Below are 13381 nucleotides of genomic sequence, written 5' to 3' on the forward strand. Positions count from 1 at the left end.
AGGGGAAGGGTCTGAGGAAAACTGGCCCAGCTGCACAGAGAAGCTCCTATCTGACAGGAAGGACTCAAATCAGTTCAGAGCGGTGCCTTTAATGCCGACTCAGGTGTTTAGGAGAGAACGGAGAATGTTGTGATCAACTGTGTCGAAGGCAGATGTCAGATCCAGAAGGACCAGGACCGCAGGGTTACCAGAGTCCACTGTTAAAAGAAGGTCATTTAAAACCCTTAAAAGCTCCGTTTCTGTGCTATGGCGTGACTTAAAACCAGACTGGAGCTTCTCAGAGACGCCATTAAGATCAATAAAAGACTGCAGCTGTTCATTGACCACCTTCTCCAAAACCTTAGAAAGAAAGGGAAGTTTAGAGATGGGCCTAGAATGAGATCAAACTGAGGGATCTAGATGATGTTTCTTGAGGAGGGGCTGGACCACAGCATGTTTAAAGGCAGCTGGGACACATCCAGACATCAGAGATGAATGAATCAGATCCGTAACACAAGGAGGGCCCAATAACATTAAAACATCCTTCAAGAGACGGGGAGGGATGCTGTCAAGAGGACAATAAGAAGGCCTGAGACGCTTCATACTTCTTGTCCTCACTGTATATATCTCATCTATAGTCTATACACAGTATTCATATCATGCAGTTTATTCTCTATAGCAGCTGTTCTCAACCTTGGGGTCGGGACCCCAGTTGGGGTCACGAGATGATTTCTGGGGGTCGCCAAATTATTTTGGAAGCCAGCTCTGTCTCCACTGTGTTAAAGTGTTCATGTGTTTTAGTCTTTTTGTGTCTTTTTTGGTAATTTTGTCTTTTTTTATCATTTTGTCCTTTTTTGTCATTTTGTGTCTTTTTTTGTCATTTTGTGTCTTTTTTATCATTTTGTGTCTTTTTTTATCATTTTGTGGTGAATTTGTGTCTTTTTGTGTCTTTTTCTCGGTCAATTTGTGTCTTTTTTTTAAATAATTTTGTGGTCAATTTGTGCCTTTTTTGGTCATTTTTTGTCTTTTTTTTAGTATTTTTTTTGTCATTTTGTGTCTTTTTTGTCATTTTGTGTCTTTTTTATCATTTTGTGTCTTTTTTTCGGTCAATTTGTGTCTTTTTTTTAATCATTTTGTGGTGAATTTGTGCCTTTTTTTGTCATTTTTTGGTATTTTTTTGGTCATTTTATGTCTTTTTTGGTCATTTGTCTTTTTTAAGACATTTTGTGTCTTTTTTGGTCATTTTGTGTCTTTTTTTAGTCAATTTGTGTCTTTTTGTGGTCATTTTGTGTCTTTTTCGGGTGATCTGAACTGTGCGTGTGAGATTGTGTTCAGTGAGTGGGGGTCGTGGACAACATGCATGTTAAATTGGGGGTCGCGACTCAAAAAGGTTGAGAACTACTGGTCTATATAATGTGTCATTATGAGCATATCTTGTACTCATACCTGTTTGATATATTTTATACTTATACCTGCACTGCCTGCTGTAACTGCTGCACATGTTCATGCTGTTTATATCTTGGTGTGTTCATATCCACCACCTACTGTTATATAATACTATATGTACATTACTCTGTATGTTGCTAGTTTTTGCACTGAACAATAAAGTTGAATTGAACCAACAATCTAAAGTGGATTCCTGTTGCTTTTAGTCTCAGATTTACTGGTTCTCTTTAAAGCTGCAGCAGACTTACTTCATTATTTTAGGGAATTATTTTATATACATAATAATACTTCTTGTTAATATTGTTTATATCTGATCAAGCATGAAGGTGAACATGTAAAGTGCTCTACATACAAACATTTTATGTTTACAGAAAAACAGAAGGCTGTATCCTGATATCTATGTTCTATTTTTAATCTTCACCATCACACTAAATGCCTAACTGAACCCTAACCACCTCACCTAAACCTAATTATAACCTGCACCTTAAAACCAAGTCTGAACCCTCAAACAGGCCTCAGGAGAAAACATGTCCTCGCTTTGTCCTTTAAAGCCCTGGTCCTCATATGACGGAAAGACCTGAATACACAAACACACATGCGTTTAGTTCTATCTTTGTGAGGACACTTCATTAACACATTAGCCACGAACCAAAATATAGACACACACACACACACACACACACACACTGTATAACATTAGATTTCCCAGCAGCGTTACTCAGAATAATCAGCTGCAGTGTGTGTGTGTGTGTGTGTGTGTGTGTGTGTGTGTGTGTGTGTGTGTGTGTGTGTGTGTGTGTGTGTGTGAACATGTCACACGGTGTACAGTTTGGCTAAAAAGTAGTTTTTGGCCGAGAAACGGAGCTCTGAGGCTCAGAGAACAGAAGATATATCAGCAGAATGTAGAATATGAATAATATTTATATACAGTCATGGAAAAAATTATTAGTTACTTCAGTAAAAGTACTAATACAACACTGTGAAATTACTCCACTACAGTAAAAGTCCTGCATTCAAAATGTACTGAAGTAAAAGTACAAAAGTATCAGCATCAAAACGTACTAAATACTTTAGAACATATAAAAACAATCTATTATTGGATTGGAATTATGATGCATTAATGTAAGCAGCATTTAATTTAAAGATATGACTAATTTTAACTACTAAACTACTGTTATGAGGTTTAATTTAAAAAAACAACAACAAGTCAAATCACTTTAAATTGTTTTTTTTTATGTTAAATCTCTTCCTGTAAAGTAACTAAAGCTGTCAGATAAATCTAGTGGAGTAAAAAGTTCAATATTTACCTCTAAAATGTAGTGAAGTAGAAGTATAAAGTTACATAAAATGGAAATTTTGGTATGGAATTGTAAGTAAGTACAGTAGTTGAGTAAATGTACTTTCATTCAAGTCATCATGTCTCAAGGTGAAGACAAGTCATGAGTCTTTCACTTCAAAGTCGAGTCTCAAGTCTTTTATTTTCAATATCAAGTCAAGTTTTTTGTTTTTTCAGTTTTAAACGACAGTTCCCATCCGTTGCACACAGAGTTTTTGCAGCCATTACACTGATGAACAAGTCATAGCTGCTTTACACAGATGTTTATTTGTTGTTGCTTTTATGCATGTATTTACTATTTCTATATATACATTTTAACCTTTATCTACGTTTTTACAACCTAAACAAGTTTTATTAGGGCCTCGGGGCAATCGCACCGAGCACTGGTCCCATACAGCAATATCTGTAGGGACCAGTGCTGCACTACTGTGTAGGGCTCACAGCGACTCCAGAAGGTTCATTTGGATTAAAGACTGAATGCAGTGATTATTATTGTCAACAAATTCTCTCCATGCTTCAAGATGGAGGTCGTTCTTTGTCCCCCTCCAAACAAAGACAAACGACCCCCACCCCCACAGGTATCTGCAGATACCTAAAGGCGTCTCATTGGCTGATACCAACAGGAAATACAACTTCCAGGTTGAGACACAAAAGTGTCCTGCAGCCATCCCTTCTCTCTCTTCTCTTCTCTTCTAGACTCCCTGAGGAACAGCATGCCTGCTGTCCTGGTCTGATCTTCCAGGAGGAAGATCAGACTTCCCTCTGTCTCCAGCTCTAAGGGAAGGCCGGTGAGGCCCCAAACCAAGTGGGCCCACCACCACGCTTCTAAGTTTCCTGCCTGTGATCTATACTGGACATAATCACAGAGACCCTCACCAAGCTTCTGGAGCCAACAGCAAACAACGCTACAACCACCAAAACCCAACCAGGAACCAGATTCTTCCTCAAAAGGATTTCTGCTTCTCTTTCAACTCTGGACTCTGTGGTATAGTACTGGGCAGTTAGTAAGCAAGAACAAGTTTGTTAAGCTTTAATCAATGGTGTTGATCTGTTGTGTGTTTAAGTATATGTGTTGGGATATTTTGTGTAGTTAGATCATTTGAAGTTGTATGATTAATGTTGCTCTACATATCTCAAGTTGTACATGTAATTTAACTATGACTCATTTGATTTGCTCACACACTAATCCACATGAAATATACTTTAATCTGGCTTCCTACAACACATAGACCTTCAAGACCGCATGGTCTATTGTTCTTCAAGAACAAAAGGGCTTCCGCCATTTTGATTTATTTAAATGACCGCCTTTCGGCCGCCATTTTGTTACACTTTCTTTCTCAACCACATTTCCACTGTAAATAGTCTTTTAGATTAGTTATTGTGTGTTCTGTTTGCTTTGCTTTATTTAGAATAAATATGTTTTTGGATTAATATGCTTCTCCCTTTAATGTTGCACATGAATGAATGATTTGCTAACCTCTGCTATGGAAAAGAACTCAAAATTCCTTCAACCGTTACTAAATATTAATAAGGTAATTCGATTATAATTATATTCATAATTAATAATCAATGTTCCAAATTGATAATTTGTTAACTTTATGAGACTGATTAACTATGATTTGCTATCTTTTCCTATTCCTAAGTGAATAGGTGGTGCCCCATTGAGTAACTTTAATTCATTTAAAGTATTAAATATAAATTTAGTCAATTTCTGATAGCAAAATTGATCTAAATTAGCTTTACCTCTAACTATTTTGGTACCCCTGCTGGAGGCAATGTGTATCTGAAGCAGATACCCCTACAACTGTTATACTGTGGATTTCTTCTTATTCCTCTTCCGGACGCAATTTCGTCCCACTACTAGTCCTGCAACTTGAAGAGTTGCAGGACAAATTATATATCAAAACGTGCAGTTTGATCGGGATCGGTGTGCTATTACTTTTCTCTACGGAATACGAATTTTTTACGACGTAAGACGTAGGTATTATGGTTTTGCCAAAAATGCTTTCTGTTCAAGAAAATTCCAGTCTGTCCACCTCTGGCTGCTGTCACTGTTCAGGAACATTCAGGTGGCAGTTAATTCTGTTGATTGCTCTGATCTGATTGCCTTTGATCTTTGCTCTGATTACAGTTACACATACACACACACACACTTGACAAGATTTCTTAAATTAAGATTATTAAATCTAGAAATAAGCATGTTGAAAAAATAATAAATGAACTCTTAAAACCAGATAAAGTAAAGCTGCCAGCAGTGATGAACTGGCCCGAGCAGAGTGACCTGATGATTATTTGGTTCTTACCAAGATAAAAAAAAAATATATATTTAGAAGTGTTAGATCATTTATCTGGTTTTAAGAGTTATTTTCTTATTTTAAGCGTTCAACATGCTTATTTCTAGATTTAATAATCTTAATTTAATAAATCTTGTCAAGGTAAATTATCTGTCCATGCAGCAAGATCATTTCCCTCAGATTTACTGTTTGATCTGGTTTTTAAACACTCCTTTTTGCAGTGTGGAGTGTGTGTGTGTGTGTGTGTGTGTGTCTGTGTGTGTGTGGGTGTGTGTGTGTGTGTGTGTGTGTGTGTGTGTGTGTGTGTGTGTGTGTTTCCCAGCCTACATACCAAACCACAGTAGGATCTTGTTTTCACAGTATATTCCTCCATCCATCAAACACTCAAACTCTATATTAGACCCCATCCCTCTCTCTCTCTCTCTCTCTCTCTCTCTCTCTCTCTCTCTCTCTAACCTCCTCTCCCTGTGACCTCTGACCCCTGGGGTCTCCTCCTCCTGGTCCCTGACCTCCAGGTTCAGAGCATCCTTGGGAAACGTTCTTCTGACTGATTTAGTGTTGGAGGCTGGTGGAGCTCCAGGAGGTCAGCAGGGCTCAGAGCTCCACTATCCCACGGAGGAGGCCTGTTCTCTGGGTGAGTGTGATTTAGTGAGGGGGGTCCTGGATGTGGAGCTCAGAGTCAGAGGACATGAGGAGACATGAGACATCTGAGAACAGAGTAGCAACTGAGATATGATTCTGTTCTCAGCTCCATCATGTTGGACGGGAGGAGACGGGAGCAGCTTCTGGTTCAGGTCCTGGACGCTTTCTGGGTCTCATGGTTTTATTATTTTAACCCTCTGGAGACCACGAAAGGGCCGGAGCACCACTTCTTCATGACGTCATGACAAAATCTTTTTCTTTACGTGTTTTTTGTATTTTTTTTTCGTGTTTTTTATGTGTTTTATGTGTGTTTTTATTGGAGTTTTGTTCATGTGTTTTTGTGGGTTTTTTTGTATTTTTTTTAATTTTTTGCGTTTTGTTTGTTTTTTGTATTTCTTTGTGTTTTTTATGTGTTTTATGTGAGTGTTTTGTGGGTTTTTTGTATTTTTGTGTGTGTTTTTGTGTTTTTTTTTATTTTTTTGTGTGTTACTTCAGTAAGGTTTCCACCACTGCTGTTTAGTAGAAAATCAAGTGTTTGTTGGTAAATGTGAACACAATAGGAGCTTTAAACTAAGTTCCTTTGTTCTGCTTTGAATCAAACTCTCCCAGCGTGTCGATGGAGTTTAGAGATTCAACATCACAACATTTTCACAAATCTAAAAAACATTTTTTGTCTTCAGTTTTTTTGCCTTTCTGAACCCTATAAACAAAACTTACTTTTTAAACATTTTTATTCCAACGGCTCACCTTAAAAACAAGGAAGGAAGCCATAATGTTAACATGACACTTTATTGGTCCCTGCAGGGGAATTATCTTCTCTCTTGCCCTCTTTTACAGAGAGGTCAAAGGTCAGGGTCAACTACAAAGCCGCTCCGCTGGAGGTGGAAAATGTTCAGTGATGGTCCAGTTGTAGATCTTTGACAGCAAGTTATTTACCTTCGACAGTTTGCTGAGAAAGAGCAAATAAAAAGAGTGATTTAAAGAGAAAAGATGAACATTTAGTGCGATATCTCAGAAGTTATGACCAAGAAATCTGTTTAAACCAAACTGTTATTAACGGCAAAGGACTGAGTTCATCTATATATAAAGCAAGAAGTATGTGTGTGTGTGTGTGTGTGTGTGTGTTTGTGTGTGTGTCTTGCTCATGGCACAAAGGTGTGCATCCTCGTTTTTGAAGATTTTTTTATTAATTTTTCTAAATATCATTATTTACGTAGGACGTGTTGCAGCATTGCACTGTTTCTGATTGGATGCCTTTTAAGTGGAGCTCCGCCACCTTTGGAGGAGCCCCGCCTCATTTTAGGGGAGTTCTGCCTCCTTTTAGTGTAGCTCCGCCCCATTGTGTGATAGGCCTCCACCTGGTCAGTAACACAGTAATTCTCTCTGGATTTCCACCCTGACTCATCTCATCTGAAGTCTATTTATCTTCCTATCTTTAGGAGTTTAAAGTGGCTACAAGGTTCCATTTATCAATAATATTCTAATAGTTTCCAGAGAATATCAGTGTTCAGTGTGTATGTGCTGGATGGTGTGGTACCTTATGAAAAGTAAGTGTTTTATGGAGTTGCAGACGAATACATACTTCCTACGGGCACTGCACTAGTCTGATGAACAGGAATGCTGTAAAAGGGACCAAAAAAGACACAAAATGACCAAAAAAGGACACAAAATGACCATAAAAAGCAAAAAAAATCCAAAACATGACACAAAATGACCAAAAAATGACACAAAATTACAGAAAAAATACACAAAATTATCAAAAAAAGACACAAAATTACCAAAATATTACACAAAATTACAAAAAAATGACACAAAATTAAAAAAAAAGATACAAAGTGATTAAAAAGACACAAAATGACCAAAAAAATACACAAAATGACAAAAAAGAAACAAAATGACCAAAAAATGACACAGAATGACTAAAAAAAGACACAAAATGACCAAAGAACCCACAAAATTGTCAAAACAGTTTTCCTCACATATTGAAGTATTTTGATTTTTCCAGCCTCTCCTGTCCTCTCCTCTCTGCTCTGTGTAAACAGCCTCTCCTGTCCTCTCCTCTCAGCTCTGTGTAAACTTCTCCCCTCCTATATCTGTGTCTGTATATCTATCTAACCATGTTGAATGAGTAAGTTTCTTTTTCTTAAAATAACTATTTCTGTGTCTCTTTATATCTCAATGTACATCCATGTATTACCCAATACACACTTTGTATATTAACACTATTAGAGAGTATTAAACCCCATTGTACGTCCCACTTTCAAACACAATCTCATTTGGCCATAAATGAAAATCTACTTAACCTCCCTCTATATGAATACAGACTTCCTACTAGTAGCTTTAATTATAGTTTATTATTAGAGGCAATGTTTTCTCTGGATATGTCAACATCTTTTAAATCACTTTTTACATTTGGATTTGTTTTGTTTCATAAATAAATGTTTTTTCGAGGTACCCATATACAGCTATGTATGTATTTTAGTGTATTATGTGCAGTCATAGAGATCTATAGTGAACTATGAACAGAACATCTGACAGGTTGGACTCACAGAGGAACCCTGTGGACATTAACACACAATAACAGATAGAGGAGGTGTGGATTTAGATAAAACCATCTTCATGGATTAGCTTCACATTCTGTACATCATCACAGGCTGAACCGTGTGTGTGTGTGTGTGTGTGTGTGTGTGTGTGTGTGTGTGTGTGTGTTTATCTGGCAGAGGGATTAAACACATTGTGTGATAAACCATGTGTCCTCTCCATCACTTTGTTCCTCTTACATTCTCTTACAGGAACCAATTAGCATCATCCATCTGCTGTTATATTTTTAGATGAAAAGCAGCTCATGAACCTGGCATCACTCACGTCCTCACCAGGATTATGTTTAAATGTTTATATGTTTAAATGTTTAAATGTTTGAATGTTTGAATGTTGAAATGGCTTATGGAAGTGGTCCTCCTCCAGGAGTGTCAGACGCATCATTCTCTGAATTCTGGTCAATTTCTATGCACCGATTTATGGTGGAATGTCCTAAAATATGCGAAAACACAAAATGAAGCAATTCAGAATATCAACATATATTGGAATATTGGCTAATGCAGATATTCTGTATTGCTTTTAAATATTTATTCTCCTGTACATGAACCTTCCTCATTAAATGTTACTGCTAGGCAGGGCCGGCTCTAGCCCATCTGGTTCCTCGGTGAGATCCATTGGTGTTGAACAGCTCCGCTTGCTGTTTCATGGAGGGAACTCCTGTTTGTGTTTGCCCATGGTGCCAACCAGCTATATAATACAACTGTCTGTCTATAGAATTATTAACTGACAAGTCAATTCACAAAGAAGCCCAGCTGGAGACACTAACAAAGTTAGAGACAAGAGAGACAATCAAAGTGTAAACCACACAAAAAATGTGCTAAACTGCGTTGCTTTATTTCATCCTAGCTAGCAAGCTAATACAAATGAAACGTCTTCACACATAAACGGCATTTAAAAAAAGATTGGGACTTCTTCTCCTCCTCCTCTTTTCTTCTCTTTGGATACTGAGCACTGGAGAGTTTTGACGGTGTTTCATCTGAAAGATTTATCAAAACATAACATGTCTGTGACTGGACCTGACCTCTGAGACAGGATCTGACTGTCTAAAGGGGGGCCGATCTGACCGTCTAAAGGGGGGCCGATCTGACCATCTAAAGGGGGGGCCGATCTGACCGTCTAAAGGGGGGTGATCTGACCGTCTAAAGGGGGGCCGATCTGACCATCTAAAGGGGGGGCCGATCTGACCATCTAAAGGGGGGGCCGATCTGACCATCTAAAGGGGGGCCGATCTGACCGTCTAAAGGGGGGCCGATCTGACCGTCTAAAGGGGGCCGATCTGACCATCTAAAGGGGGGGCCGATCTGACCGTCTAAAGGGGGGCGATCTGACCGTCTAAAGGGGGGCCGATCTGACCATCTAAAGGGGGGGCCGATCTGACCGTCTAAAGGGGGGCGATCTGACCGTCTAAAGGGGGGGCTGATCTGACCGTCTAAAGGGGGGCCGATCTGACCGTCTAAAGGGGGGCCGATCTGACCGTCTAAAGGGGGCCGATCTGACCGTCTAAAGGGGGCCGATCTGACCGTCTACAGGGGGGCAAGGCAATGACCACACGTCACATGACTCAGCACCAAAAGTGACAAAATGTCATTGTTTATCTGTTTCTTTATTTTGTTAATATTTATTATTTTCAATACAGAACATGAAGCTAGGGCGTCAATGGGCATCGAAAATTATTATTATTGGGTTGTTTTTTTTTCTCCCTCGAGGGTGACTGGCGGCGCCCCTCCAGCAGATGGCGCTCTGCCTAGAGCCGGCCCTGCTGCTAGGGCTGTATGATTATGGCCAAAATGATAATTACGATTATTTTGATCAATATTGTAATCAGGATTAATAATCACGATTATTCATCATATGCAGGAGGACTGTACCGCTTCAACTCGTTTGCCGTGAGGACGGAGCAAAACCGCATATACTATATACATGTCCAATATGTTGAAATTTTGTTTCAGAAAACATGAAAAATAATCTTCAGATATACACACTCTCTGTTTATGACTGAAACATTATGAAAAACTAATATTTAATAAACTTTTAGCATATTTAAACAGTGCCGCCATCACTAAAGGACGAAGATCAAGATCCATCAATTATCCTGTAAAGCCCCAAAATACACAGTTTACAGTTTAAATTCATAAGAAATGATTCTTCCCAACTGCTGAACTGTATGATTTTACGGTCAACAAAGAAGAATAAAAATGTTGTTTAAAAAAAAGATGCTGACTGTAGCCTGAAGCCTTCAGCCCTCCATCATGGTGGTCCTCTATTATTGCCTCTATTAATCATGTGGCAGTCATTAATCCAGTTACGGTGAGAATCACACAGATGTGTCTCATAACAAACATGATCCATGTGTGACATGTTTGGGAGCATAATGACAGCTCACACTAAACACACAGCCGGCCTCATGTTTAGAGCTTTACTCAAACAAACATCATCCATTATGTTTCTCTGATGTTTTCATTTTTCCATATGAGAGGAAAAGCTCTCGCATCACATGATCATTCAAACTAAAAGGTTCCTTTCAAAATGTCATCTACACTATTTACATAAAACGACACTCATTCCTGGATGAAATATAGCAGAGAATTAAAGCAACACATTCACTCATTCTCCAACATTTACTGCGTTACAGTAAAAGCCATCTGATTATACGTTGCAGCTAAAAGTTTGCACGTCTACCAGAAATAAATATCACATCTAGAGATTTATGTTACTGTTGTTCTGAGGTCAAATAGAAGCTTTTTGATACATTTAATCATCATGAAACAAAAACACTGTAAAAATAAACCAGATCAAACAGTAAATCTGATGAAATGATCTTGCTGCATGGACAGATAATTTACCTTGACAAGATTTATTAAATTAAGATTATTAAATCTAGAAATAAGCATGTTGAACACTTAAAATAAGAAATTAACTCTTAAAACCAGATAAAGTAAAGCTGCCAGCAGTGATGAACTGGCCCGAGCAGAGTGACCTGATGATTATTTGGTTCTTACAAAGATAAGAAAAAAAACTTTTTGTGTCTTTTTTGTCTCTTTCCTGTGTCTTTTTTTGTCATTTTTATGTCTTTTTTTTGTCTTTTTTTTTTGTCTTTTTTTGTCATTTTTTTGTGTCTTTTTTTCTTTTTGTATTGTTTTTTTGTCTTTTTTTTTGTTTTGTTTTGTTTTTGTCTTTTTACATCTTCTGGTCACAAAATTACCAAAAAAGACAAGAAAAACTACTATATTAATTACCTGATACAACACTACAGAATAAACAAAAGCTTTACTTTCCGTTTGTTAGACTCACTAGTTTATGGATGGCTGCACTGACTTATTTCTGTTTGTTTGTTTTCATGAGTCGATGCCACCTGCAGCCCTTTGTTCACTTTAAGTTATCAGCCTGAAGAAGGTTCTCTCTTTGTTATTTCTTGTAAAATTTACTATTAACCAATAAATGTCTTTACTTGCCTGAGTACACCGCCGTTGTGTTACTTCTCCTTTTAACCCTCGACTGACACTCGGGCTGTAACATCTAGTTTTTAGTAGCAGGTGTATTCAAGTTGTTGATATTTGATTGTTTGATATGGTGACATGATGTTTCTGTGTACAGTCCAAACTTTCTCTCTGTAATCTCCTCACACACTTTACACCAAGCTCCTTCACACATACACAACAACTGCAGCCTGAAACATCAGTACCAGATCAGAAACAGCAGCAGCCATCAGCCACGGCTCTCTAATAGTCCTCAGCTTACATTAAGAGGTACAGTATCAACATATCTATCCAACACTCCATCTGAAAGGCAACAGTTGCTCTGACCAATCTCTAATAAGCATCCTGAGCCCCGAGGCACGCATTAAACATTAACACTGGCTCTATAGGGCCTGGATCCAGATCTCTGGTCCTCTATAAGCTCTACAGACAAACACACAGAGGAGAAACACACAGAGACAAGTGCATCTGGTCACTTTGAACATTTTTTCTGCTACTTTAACAATGTGGTTAGTGTTCATTGCATGTTTCTTTACATTAATGTACATTTTAAAGCACAAGGACCAACAAACGGCCGCTCTGTGTGGTCACAGAGGAAGTTAAAGCTAAATGCTAATTGGCTACGCTGTCATGCTCTGAAGTAGCGAATAAAGACATTTTTTGGCGAGTGTGTGCAGCACAGTGACCATATGGACCGACATATGGAGCAGAGGGTTGCTGCAGGCAGCCTGTTCTCATCAAAACAATCAATGGAAAAAAAAATGTGGCTATCCCATGAAATGAATGCATTGAATTTTAATGGTATCCCATGAAATTGTGTCTATTTATGTTTATGTATTCTCATGGAAGGGTTCATTTGATTTCCTTCTTGTAGAAAATAATTCATAAGATGTTCTACATAATGTAACATGTGTTTACTGTTTTCAACAAATGGCCAAAGCTCATTGTTAACACATGGTGACTAATATGTCAATCATTGGTTTAAAGCATGGGTCTCAAACTCGCTCTTTTTCATGTCATTTTGTGTTTTATATGTGTTATTTTGTGTCTTTTTTAAAATCATTTTGGGTCTTTTTTTAATAATTTTGTGTCTTTTTTGGTAATTCTGTGGGTTTTTTTTGGGTCATTTTGTGTTTTTTGGGGTAATTTTTGTGTCTTTTTAAAATAATTGTGTCTTTTTTGGTAATTCTGTGTATTTTTTGTCATTTTGTGTATTTTTTTGTCATTTTGTGTCTTTTTTGGTCATTTTGATACTGCCTCCAGCGGCCCCCAGGTAATATGAGTTTGAGACCCCTGGTTTAAAACATCACAATTGCTGTTTTTAACACATTATTACTGCTGGGAATTTCTTACTTTAGACAACCAAAGCCCTTCCATAGGGTGAACTACTATCTCAAAAATGAGGCGAGGCTTAAAAAACACAACTTCTGCACATAACTTCCATCTATGGGACAAAAACACCATGAACACAAACGTAACTGCGTCCGGTAGTTCTGCACAAAAGTAGCTATTTTTGTCATGGGATCACCTGCTGAGGGACTGTTTTTGTTTTTGTTTATCACCTGTTTACCTGCCTGTCACTAACTCTCCTGTCAGTGCAGATCTTTCCT

This window comes from Centropristis striata, chromosome 10, assembly GCF_030273125.1.
Source record: "Centropristis striata isolate RG_2023a ecotype Rhode Island chromosome 10, C.striata_1.0, whole genome shotgun sequence".
NCBI lineage: Eukaryota > Metazoa > Chordata > Actinopteri > Perciformes > Serranidae > Centropristis > Centropristis striata.